Source organism: Sapajus apella, unplaced genomic scaffold (genome assembly GCF_009761245.1).
Source record: "Sapajus apella isolate SASKATOON/1434 unplaced genomic scaffold, GSC_monkey_1.0 scaffold59, whole genome shotgun sequence".
Lineage (NCBI taxonomy): Eukaryota > Metazoa > Chordata > Mammalia > Primates > Cebidae > Sapajus > Sapajus apella.
Genome location: NW_022436999.1, coordinates 6,466,863 through 6,479,928, shown reverse-complemented (window position 1 = coordinate 6,479,928; position 13,066 = coordinate 6,466,863). Strand labels below are relative to the sequence as shown.

The following is a 13,066-nucleotide window of genomic DNA, read 5'->3' as shown; positions in this document are numbered from 1 at the left end:
AGGATTCCCTATTTAATAAATAGCGTTGGGAAAACTGATTAGCCATATACAGAAAACTGAAACTGGACCCCTTCCTTACATCTTATACAAAAATTAACTCAAGATGGATTAAAGACTTAGACATAAGACCTAAAACCATAAAAACCCTAGGAGAAAACCTAGGCAATACCATTCAGGACAAAAACCTAGGCAATACCATTCAGGACATAGGCATGGGCAAAGACTTCATGATTAAAACACCAAAAGCAATGGCAGCAAAGGCCAAAATTGACAAATGGAACCTATAAAGAGCTTCTGCACAACACAATACACTGTTATCAGAGTGAAAAGGCAACCTACAGAATGGGAGAAAGTTTTTGCAATCTGTCCATCTGACAAAGGAGTAATATCCGAATCTACAAGGAATTTAAACAAATTTATAAGAAAAAAAAACCCCATCAAAAAGTAGGCAAAGGATATGAACAGACAATTCTCAAAAGAAGACATTTATGTGGCCAACAAACATGAAAAAAAGCTCATCATCACTGGTCATTAGAGAAATGCAAATCAAATCCACAGTGAGATACCATCTCACGCCAGTTAGAATGACCATTATTAAAAAGTCCAGAGACAACAGATGCTGGAGAGGATGTGGAGAAATAGGATTGCTTTTATACCTGGTGGGAGTATTAATTAGTTCAGCCGTTGTAGAAGACGGTGTGACAATTCCTCAAGGATCTAGAACCAGAAATATCATTTCACCCAGCAACCCCATTAGTGGGTATATACCCAAAGGATTATAAATCATTCTGCTGTAAAGACACATACACACAAATATTTATTGCAGCACCAGTCACAACAGCAAAGACTTGAAACCAATTGAAATGCCCATCAATGATAGACTGGATAAAGAAATTGTGGTACATGTACACCATGGAATACTAACTATGCAGCCATAAAAAAGAATGAGTTCATGGTTTTAGCAGGGACATAGATGAAGCCGGAAATCATCATTCTCAGCCAACTAACACAGGAACAGAAAACCAAACACCACTTGTTCTCACTTGTAAGTGGGAGTTGAACAATAACACATGGACACAGGGAGGGGACCATCACACACTGGGGCCTGTCAGGGGTTGGGGGCTAGAGGAGGGATAGCATTAGGAGAAATACCTAATGTAGATGATGGATTTATGAGTGCAGTAAACCACCATGGCATATGTATACCTATGTAACAAACCTGCATGTTCTGTACATGTATCCGTGAACTTAAACTATATAAAAAATAATAGCTGCCTGAGACTGGGTAATTTACTTAAAAAAAAAATAAAAAAGTTTAATTGACTCACAGTTCCACATCCCTGGGGAGGCCTCAGGAAACTTGCAATCATGGCAGAAGGGGAAGCAGGCATGTCTTAGATGGTATCAGGCAAGAGAGCATGTGATGGAAGCAAACGGGGAATAGCCCCTTATAAAACCATCAGATCTTGTGAGAACTCACTATCATGAGAACAGCATAGGGGAAACCACCCCTATGATCTAATCATTGCCCATCAGGTCTCTTTCTCAACACCCAGGGATTACATGGATTACAATTTGAGATGAGATTTGGGCAGAGACACAGAGCCTAACCATATCAAAGATGTACATCTAACCACAGTAAAGACAATATACAAGCCCATAGTGAATATTATAATCAACACCGAGAAGTTCAAGGCTTTTTTCCTAAGATCCGATACAAGACATGGATGGTCACTCTCACCACTTTTGTTCAACACAGTACTGAAAGTACTAACCAGAGCAGTTAAGAAAGCCAAAATGAAAAGGATTCAAATTGGAAAGGGCTAAGTAAAATTGTCTTTCCTTGTAGAGGACGTAACCTTATATATAGAAAAGCTTAGAGGCTCCACCAAAAACCTGTTAGAATTGATTAACAAATTCTATAAAGTGGTAGATTACAAATCAACATATAAAAGTTAGTAGCATTTCTATAGAGTTACAACAAATTACCTCAAAAGGAAATTAAGAACACAGTTCTATTTACAGTAGCTATAAAAATAATAACTAGGTGTAAATTACCCAAAGAGAATACTCTATAAACTGAAAATTATAAACCATTTATGAATGAATTTTAGGGAGATAAAATAAGTGGAAAGAATCTCATGTTTGTGAATTCAAAGGAGTAGCATTGTTAAAGTGTCACTACTGCCCAAAGTTATCTATGGATTTTATGCAATCCCCATCAAAAACTACAATGAAATTTTCCCCAGAAAAGAAAAAAAAAATTCTAAAATTCGTATGGAACCACAAATATCTCAAAATAGTGAAAATAATCTTGAGTAAAAAGGACAAGCTGGAGGCCTCACAGCACCTGATTTGAAAATCTACTATAAAGCTATGTTAATCCAAATAGCATGGTACAGTTATAAAAACAGACACACAGACTTAAGGGACAGAATGGAAAAGCTGGAAAAAATCCACACATTTGTGGTCAATTGATTGTTTATAAAAATGCCAACAGCACACAATGGGGGAAGGGCAGTCTCTTCAGTAACTGGTTGTTGGGAAACTGGGTATTCAGATGCAGAAAATAATATGCTCTCCTCTGACATCATATGTAAAAATAATCTCAAAATAGATTAAATACTTAAATGTAAGACCTAAAACTGTAAAAGTAATAAAGAAGTCATAGGAGAAAAGCTCTCTGTCATTGGTATGATCACAGATCCTTTGGATATAACACCCAAAGCACAGACAACCAAAGTATAAACAACTAGGATGACATCAAACTAAAAAGCTTCTGCACAGCAAAGGAAACAGAATGAAGTATAGGAGAAAAATATGTGAAACCATATGTCTGATAAGGGTTAATATCCAGAATATATGAGGAACTTATAAGTAAGAAAACAAATAATCTGATAGATTATTTGTTAGATGTGCAAAGGACCTATACAAACATTTCTGAAAACGACATATTATTGGCAAACAGGTTTATGAAGAAAAGATGATTACTAATTAGCAGGAAAATGCAAATTATAACCCTAATGAGATATTACCTTATAGCTGTTAGAATGGCTACTTTAAAAAAGACCAAAGATAAGTATTAGCAAGGTTGTTGAGAAAAGAGAACCTTGAAGACTATTGGTTGGATTGTAAATTAGTATTACAGCCATAATCAAAAATAGTTTAGAGGTTCCTAAAAAAATTAAAAGTAGAACTGTCATGTCATCCAGCAATTTTACTATTTAGTATATGTCCAAAGGAATCATATTAGTATGTCAAAAAGATACTTTCACTTCCTTCACAGTATCCTTGGAGTCTCACTTTTCCAGCCAGGAACCTCTGTGGCTGGTGGTGCTATTGCCTGAATTTTTCTTGGGCCCCCTTGGCTTGTTCTGCCCATTCTGCCTGGCAGGATACAATCTGTTTATGCTACCAGCCTGGATTCAATGCCTGCCAAGGGTGAGCCAGGTGTGGAGTGAGGGGTGTGTGAGTGAGTGAGTATGGGGTCTGGCCCCTGGCACAGCCAGGCATGCTGGTTGTGGTGGGGTGGATAGCTCCAGGTGCCAGAGCAGGCACCAGCACCCTACAATGCTGCAGCGCAACCAGGCATACTGCAAGCAGCTTCTACCGTTGGCACCAGGGAAGGCAGTGGTGCCTGGAAGCTTGGAGACTTCAGAAACTATAGAGCCCCATTGAGGGAGAGTGTCACAGCTGTGACTTGAGGAGCTTTTAAGTCTGAGATCCCCAAAGGATTCCAGCTCTTCTCTCCTTGTCACCTGCAACATGGTGATTAAGGGGCGTTTTTCAGCCCTGTGGGTGTTATTGCTCTTTCAGTCCTGCCATTCGGCAGGTCCCAACTTGTTGTCCTGTGTGCAGGAAGAATGAGTTATGCGGACAAGTGGAGGGTGAACAAGGTGAAGAGATCCTTTATTGAGTAACACAGCAGCTTAAAGGAGACCCACAGTGGGTAGCTCCTCTCTGCAGGTAGGGCATCCCAACAAGTGTTCAGTTCTCAGCAGAGAGGAGACCCATAGCGGGTAGCTCCTCGTTACAGGCAGGTTGTCCTATCATCTGCTCAGCTCTCAGCAGAAAGAAGACCCACAGTGGGTAGCTTCTTTCTGCGGGAAGGTTGCCCTGTCATCTGCCTGAGTCTGGCTGAGTCTAGGGATTTATTTGGGCTTCAGAGGGAAGCAAATGCATGCTGATTGGTCCACGAGAAGCCATGTGCAGGCCGAGAAAAAGCATCAGAAGTTCTCCCTCCATTCCATGGTACTGGCAGTCCAGCCCCTAGGCCTCAGGCTATCACTGACCTGAAGGTGAGGTTTAACCAGGTATCTGCCCCTTTCTGTCCAGGATCCTGTCTGCCTCCTGCTGCTGTTAACTTGCCAACCACAGTGCCCATGTTGCTCAGGCTGTTCATGCCTGCAGACTTGCACCAAGCCACCCTCAGCACCTGGTCAGCCTCCCTCCCATGCTCATTGGTACCCAAAGTCTGGAAGGGGCCAAGGCAGGAAGGGGCTGGTATGTCAGAGCTCACCTGAGTGTGTGCATACCTGGCTGGTTCATGTCAGTGCCCAGGCTTGGCCACAGCTATACTTTAAAATTGGAGTAGGTGCCAGGAGTGGGTGCTTGGAGTAGGGAGAAGCTCGGCAGTGGGAGCAGGCACTTGCAAGCCTGTGGGTCAGGGGGCTTCCTGGGTCCCCAAGAGTGTAGAGATGCCCTGGTCTGCAGCCATGGCTGGACAACTACAACTGCATCCCAGGGGTAGGGCTTCCACTTCTTTAACTTGGAATGGGCGGGTGGTTTCTGCCTGTTCTTGGTTCCTGCTGGCTCTGTGGCGTGCACAGCCCCAGCTGTGCCTTTCTCACTGCAGCTGGCATCACTGATAATGCCAGGGATTGATCAACACTGCTCCAGACTGGCTGCTGCTGCCATTAATCCCTGCTCTAAAGAGGTACATCTACTGCTGTTAAGATAGGGACAGCGACTGCTCTTAACTGCTTCATGCTGACAGGGAAGTTGTTTATGGGGAAAATGACAATTATATCTTATCTTAGAGGCCTATCTAAGGGTTCCTAGTAAAAGGGAGCTGTCAGCCAAGGTTCCATTTGCATGACTATTTGGAGTTTAATGGCCAGAAGGTGAGATGAGACAAACCTGGTTATTAGAAGACATGGATCAAAACGAAACAAAGGGGTAAGGACAGCTCGAAAATCCTGATATGCTCAAAATTAGAATATTGATCCAGATTTTTACATTACCCATCCCTTTTGTCTCTTCTGAGCCGAGATCACTGGCTGGTTCACAGGAGCAAGCAGGGTTAGTCTAAAATGCAGACCAAAACTTAAAAACAACTAATGAGCATTTGTCAAAGTTCTGTGGACGCAGAAAATCTGAGACAGGTCTCAGTTAATTTAGAAAATTGATTTTGCCAAGGTTGAGGACATGTCTGTGACACAGCCTCAGGAAGTCCCCGCAACATGTGCCCAAGGTGGTCAGGGCACAGCTTGGTTTTATACATTTTAGGGAGACGTGAGACATCAACCAATGTATATAAGAAGTACATTAGTTCCATCAGAAAAGCAGAGACAACTCAAAGCAAGCCTCCCCTCATCCATGGGCTTCCAGGTCACAGATAGCTGAGAGACAAATGGTTGTATTCTTTTGAGTTTCTGTTAAGTCTTTCCAAAGGAGGCAATCAGAGTATGCATCTATCTCTGTGAGCAGAGAGATGACTTGGAATAGAATGGGAGGCAGATTTGCCCTGAGTGTTTCCCAGCTTCAAGATACCCAATATATTTTCCTTTCACAGTTCTATAGCTGATTATAAATCATTCTTTGAAGAGTGTCAAATGAAGGCAGCACTTGTCTGTGAGTGACAAAATGTGTTAGGGTCATCACAGTCAAAAACACGATTGACAAAGAAATGTGGTTATTTCTGTGGTTTAACATCATAGCCCTAATTATGATTGATAGCAAATACTCAGACATTTGATTTTTAGAAGTCTCCTACAATTTTGGAACATAATATTATTCACTAAAATATAATTTGAAGAAGATTAAGCCTTCTTTTTTACTTTGACAGTCCCATGTAATTGAACATGTCAAATAATCCTGTTTACGTCTATTTTGGTTGTTCTAGGAGCACTCTGTAGTATCCCAAAGTTGGGGTCAGAAAAGACAATTTTGAAGCTGAAATTTGATTTTGTGAAGGCTATCAAATACGTTAAAGGTTTAAAACAGTTGATATTATGAAATAGCAGATCAGTGCCTTAAGAAACTCTTATTGTGCTTTTTATTCTAATGTTCAGTTTATAAACAAACCAAGTAATACCCATGGAGTTTAGTCAGTGTGTTCACAAACAAAATTTCTTTTACAAGATTAATTTTACAAACCTTCCACACCTTATTTAAACCTTTAGCTTCATCTTACCTAATTTGAAACAATCCTTTAACCTTCTAGTCTAGGTAAAAAGTTATACCCCCAAGCCTTCTTATGTTTTACTAATGACACATTTTACTTTCCTTACATACCTTGCATGTAAATCTATTTTAGTAGTCTCAATTACATGTTATAATGGTAACTCTTAGCAGATTTAAATTTTGGTGTAAAACTGGTAAGTTATTTTTCTTATGTACTAGGTTTAGATAAGGTCTGACTCTTTCCAGCATAGTTAGGGGTATGGTTAACTCCATATGTCCCCAGGCCTCAGGCTGTTCCTGGCCTGAAGGTGGGGTTTCACCTGGGAACCTGCCGGTTTCTGCCTAGGAGCCTGTCTGCCTCTTGTTGCCATTAACCTGTTGTCCATGGTGCCCACAGTGCCTAGGCTATGTGTTTGATGGGTGCCTGCAGGCCCATGCCACATTGCCCTTAGCCCTCCTTTGGCCTCCCTCCCATGCTTGTTGTTGTCCAAAGTGTGGAGGGGGCTGGGGCAGCAGGGGGCTGGTGTGTCAGCACTGCGCCAAGAGAGCACACACCCAGCCATGTTGTGACAGTGCTCAGGCTGGACCACAACTTTGCCCCAAAATTGGAGGGGTTGCCAGGAGTGGGGAGAGGACAGACAGCAGGAGCAGACTTCCAAGACTGCAGGGGTTCTTCCCAGGCCCCTGAGACTGCACAGATGCCTGTGTCTGCAGCTGTGTCTGGGTGGCTGCAGCTATACCCAGGAGGGCAGGGCTCCTGTCCCTTCAGCTTGGAACAGGGCAGGTCTACCACCTGTTTCTGGCTCCTGCTGGCTTTGTGGAGTCTACAGCTCCAGCCATACCTCCCACACTGCAGCTGGCATCATGGCAGTGGCTGCTCCATACACCCCACTGCTGCCATCGCTTCCATGCTAGTGAACATTATTTCCGATAGCCAAGATGTGGAATTAATCTAAGTGTTTATTAATGGATGAATAGATGAAGAAAACATGTTATATATAAATAATGAAATATCATTCAGCCTTAAATAAATCCTGTCATTCTCAACATCATGGATCAACCTGCAGGACATTATGTTAAGTGAAATAAGTCAGGCAGAGAAAGACAAATACTCAATACTTCCTTATATGTGTAGTGTAAAAATGTTGACCTTGTAGAAACAGAGTGAAATGTTGATTATCAGAGGCTAGGGTGTAGGAGGAATTAGGGAAATGTTGGCCAAAAGACAGAAAAATTTATTTAAAGTGGAGAAATAAGTTGAAAGACTATTGTAAGTCATGGTGACTACAGTTAATAACAATATGTTGTATATTTGAAAATGGCTAAGACAATAGATTTTAAGTGTTCTTACCAGAAGAAATGATAAGTATGTGAGGTAATGCATATGTTAAATAGCTTGACTTAGCCATTATACAGATATCAAAGCATCATGTTGCATATTATAAATATATATAATTTTAATCTGTCAGTTTAGAGACTCTGAGAAAGACATTAATCAATTTTTCCATGGTTATATATTTAGTGCACCCAGTGGTCTTCAGATATGTGTTCTTAACCAGAAGATGCAGTTGCTTTTTCTTCCATTTCCATCCCTAAAAGCTGAAAAGCAAAATAAAGAAGTGGAAAGAAATTCAGGAGCCATTTGACTCAACCTTGCAGTTCATGCAGCCTTTAAACACTGGGATAGCTTGGAAGGGAAGGCTGTTAGTACTATTTTTTATATATTGTGCATAAGAGGCTTTTGAGTCATGGATGTTTGATAATTTATTTATTTTCAGTAGTAACATATCCTTGGCTAATTTCTTTACTTCCAGCAATAACATATCCTAAGCAAATTTTATGCATTTTTTTCATACGTGAAAGAAACTTTTTATTAACATGGTATTAATGGAGCATAATCTGGTAAGAGTGTTCATTACTACTGTTGTATTACTGTTTTCAAGCTTTTTCCATGGACAGAGTAGGAAATACACATTTTTGGAGAGAAAAACATAAATCCCAAATTTATCCACATTCCAATTTAAGATAAAGATTTGATGGATTTTTATTGAGCACTTTGGTCTTACTCTTTTTGTATATCTTCTTTTTTTATTGTTCTTTTACCTCTATACTCTGATTTTACATTTTGTTTTTGTTTTTGTTTTTTGTTTTTGCTAGATGCAGGCCTAGGTATTTTATTTTATTTTTCATTACAGTCATAGAGTCTTCTCAATTCTTTTAACTAATAGGGTTTTTTGGGTGGTGGGAGGAGAAAACATTAAGTTGTCTGTTTCTTATTTATTTTACATATTGCTTATAATTCTCTTGTGAATTATTATAGGGCTTTTATTGTTTGTTTTTGTCTTCCTGATATAAAAATTATATTCCCTGCAAATAAAAATCGCTTTACTTCTTTTCCTTCCATTTTTGGCCTCTAATGTTTTCTCTTCTCTAATTGTGTTGTTCAATACCACCAAAATATATTAAATAGTAGAAGAGATAGTGGACATCCTTGTCTTATTCCTTATTTTAATGAGAAAGTATCTAACACTTCCAATTAAATAAGTTGCTGGCTAGTTGGGCAAGTACACCTCACATGTATGTACATTCAGGCTAACAAAATCTCTCTTAATTTCTATGTAAACTTTAAAATTTTTGTTTTGGTAATCCTGAATGATGTTGAATTATATCACTTGAGTTTTCAGTGGGTATGAAGATGAATATATAATCTTTCTTCTGTTAATATAATGGATTTTATTAATGCATTTTTAAATATTAAAAATCCTTGAATTTCTTAAATATACCCCACTTTTTAATTTTTTTTAGTGTTTTGGATTCTTTTGCATATTATCTCACTTAACATTTTTGCATCGTAATCTTCAGTGTGTTTGATTTGTACAGTTTTCTGTGCAGTTTTGTGAAGTTTTGTTACCAATGTTACATACCTGTTTTATAAAAATAATCTGGAAATATTCTTCCTTTTTAAAATCTGGTCCTTATTTTTATTCTGTTCAGGCACTGTTTTAACAGATGTTCAGGTACCTTCCATGTGCTATTAAATACAATAAAATTGCAATGGTAGTTAATAGATCTGTAGCACTTACTATGTATTTGTCAGTATTCCGAGTACAGTTGATTCTCACTACTTGAAGTAGATTTGTTTTGTCAAGTTGCAGTGAATATTCTTAATGGAATTATAATGTTAGGTTCCTGTAAGCCTCTGTCCCAACAATTTTTGTCCACCTATCAATACATAACTTTTAAAAAATCTGTGTTTCTGTTTAAAGATATCTTGTTTAACACATATATATTGTAGATTCATTGATATTGAACTCATGTCCCACAGCAGTATGACTCATGCCTGAAGGAAGCTTTTGTAACACATACATTTTCTCCTTAAGGCATATCACAGACCTCTTGTGCTTAGGAACCCTAGATAGCACTTCAGCACGAAGTTGGGCATTCTGAATAGCCAAATCAACAACAAAAAGCACAAAAATGAGAACATTGTTCCATTTAATAGACTGTGAAAAGAATATTCCTTTACAGTATGAGAACAGAAACAAAGCAGAGCATTACTTTGTTCAATTTCAGCTGACAAGGATGCAAATCAGCTGACTCAAAATTTTCCCCCTCTGCACATATCCACAAATTACTGCCAAAGTGCTACAAATATTGATGTTGGGGTTACATGTAAATTTTATTGAGTAGGTAAATTGACAGATATGGAATCTGTGAATGAGGATTAATTGTATTTCTAAGTATTTAACATGTATTCATTTATTGGTCACAGCAATCCGATGAGGTAGGTATTATAATAACACATACTATACAACAAAGAGGTTAAGTTCCTTGCACAGTGTTACACAATCAATGAGTGTTTGAGGACACCACTAAAGTAGTGTAAATGATGTCAAGACATATTTTTTGCCCTTAGGAGCCATTTCCATCTAAAAGGGTTAAAGGTGTTTTGCTGAAATAACGAAATTTAAGATAGTTTGAGGTTAAGTAGCATAGGGTAGTGCCACCAAGATGTAATGGATATTCAGAGGACATATCATTGAGGAGAACATAGAAGGGCTTTATGTGATGGTTTCTAAATGGTGGCTTTTAGAGTCAGTAAGATTTCATTAAGCTGGCTTATGAGGATAGAAGAGATGAACTATTTGAGAAGGTACTCATTTTTTACATGGGATACCTTCAATGGTTCTAGTCTTTTTGGAATAGCAAAGTGGTGGTGAAGGACAACCTCTTTAGTTTTCAGTTTTCAGGATTCATATATTTAAAACTGTATGACCATTTTTTCCATTACTATTTAAAAATTTATTCTGCTTTTGTAATACTGGGAATTAAAGCAATAGCACCATTAATTGGAAGACTTAAAGATGAACAAGACAGTGTTTCAACGTAAACACATGAATTTCTTATTATGGAAGAAGAAAAGCCAGCAATAAATTGACATTTGTGTAATAGGACTGCAAATAGTGGGTGTTTTATCGGAGAGTGAAAAATCCAAGTAAATATTAAAAATTGTTGAAATACAAAGATTTTCCCCTATATACAATATTTTTGTAATATACTTACATGTTTTTGAGTGCATCTCATTAACCATACCTCTTAACTGCGTTGTAAAAACCAAAAAATTGAGGGACTATTTTAAATCAAATATTCTAATTTTAATATGCAAGATAGTGATTTTCATTTTATATCTGGTGCCCATGAAATTGGGCTGATTTATTATAGGTGGTAGATGTATAAACCTACCTGTGTATGATCTTGTTGAGGGCAAGATTGTGGCTTTTCATTTTTTGCATTTCTAATATACAGCAAAGTTTCTTTCACAGAGAAAGCTCTCAGGAAATGTTATGGCCTAACTAAATGAATACGCCAAAACCCTTTGTGACTGATAATTCCTATGTAAATATTGTAGATTGTGTTGATCAGTGTTCTTGCATTCTATGTATTGTTTCATTTAGTTTATTTTCAGTGCAACACTGTGAGAGTGATTAAAGCACAAAAAATCTGTCCCTATGTTTAGCTTTATAATCAGAAAACACCATACTAATTCATAATTTTTTTTCTCACCATTGCCTGTTTTTCTTTTTATTGTTCTTTTTTTTTTTATTGTCAGAAAATATTAGGTAATTTTCCAGCATACCTTTCTCGAGAGTATGTTTCCTCATTACCACAGTGATGTGAAATTAGAAGATAAACTATTCTGTTTCAGCACCAGTGTCTTGACACCTATAACTTGAAATGTAAATATGAATTTCATTTCTTCATGGTAAAGGATTCAATTTTTCATCAGTTACTTTGATCATCATAAAATCTGAAGTTAGGAAAGAACTTTACTTGTTATTAAGTCCTATTCCATTTTAACGCCTGCAGTAGTAAGTGTTTATTTATGATAAAACTCTGATTAGGTAGTAGGAAAAATTCAAGGTCAAAAGTACAAATTTCTACCAAACTGAAGAAATAATATTTTAATATGACTTGCAAGCTTCTTGAATTCATATATACTAAGGAGGGGGGTAGAAGATGATAGTTTTAAGAATTACACAGAGTTCAATAAAAAGCCAATTAAAAAGTCATGTCTGTGCCAAGAATTATTGAACATTTTGAAATAAAAGTATAGACATGGCCGGGCGCGGTGGCTCAAGCCTGTAATCCCAGCACTTTGGGAGGCCGAGGCGGGTGGATTACGAGGTCAAGAGATCGAGACCATCCTGGTCAACATGGTGAAACCCCGTCTCTACTAAAAATACAAAAAATCAGTTGGGCATGGTGGCGTGTGCCTATAATCCCAGCTACTCAGGAGGCTGAGGCAGGAGAATTGCCTGAACCCGGGAGGCGGAGGTTGCGGTGAGCCGAGATCGCGCCATTGCCCTCCAGCCTGGGTAACAAGAGCGAAACTCCGTCTCAAAAAAAAAAAAAAAAAAAGTATAGACATTTCAATATTTGCTCTTGGTCAACTTCCCCTCTTCTCCCACCAGAAAATGTTTTTGGATCCAGTGTTCAATTTTGGTTCTCTCCGTTATACATATGAAGCTTACAAGGGTAAGATGTGGGTCATTGAGCCTGTATTTTATCAAACAAAATCAAAAAATAATATTCTTAAACATCGTATCACATTTGGAGTCGTAGTGTCTATGAAATCCTCTTGGTATGAAATTTATATTTGGGTAAAAACTAAAACAGTAGGATTTTGAAATCTTTTAACTTTTAGATTACAAAAGAATATGGGAAATGTGGAAACACACAAGAAGAAATTTTAAAAATCCCTGTAATATCTCTATCCAGAAATAATATTTTCATATATGCATTTCCAGGTTTTTTGTGTGTATGCACACACATCTATACTATTTTACAAACTTTGAATCATGCTGTAAGAACACTTTTGTTCCTTGCTTTTTTCAACTTTATGAACATTTTCCTATGCCACCAAAAATTTAGTTCAAAGTAATTTAAAATGATTATATAATTTTCCACTAAATGCCTGTATGATCTCCAGCAGTTGGACATTGTATAGATATATCCAGTTTTTAATTATGAACAGTGCTATGCTAAGTATTTTTATTTAGCTTTTTATACACAATTGCTATTTTTGTATGAAGAAGGTAATGGGATTTTAAATCTTATATTGCAACTATGCTTCTATTTTGTCTTAAATATTATCAAATAA

At 37.8% G+C, this 13,066-nt stretch overlaps 1 protein-coding gene and 1 long non-coding RNA gene across 18 annotated transcripts in view; both read left to right on the top strand.

Moving 5' to 3' along the window:
- The window catches only part of GPHN (gephyrin), a 636,323-nt gene that overhangs the window by 73,984 nt on the left and 549,273 nt on the right, over positions 1-13,066 (top strand). The window lies entirely within an intron of this gene.
- On the top strand, positions 1,424-12,633 carry LOC116528673. Its single transcript, XR_004259140.1, has 2 exons — positions 1,424-12,013; positions 12,331-12,633. It is a non-coding gene; the product is annotated as an uncharacterized LOC116528673 (long non-coding RNA).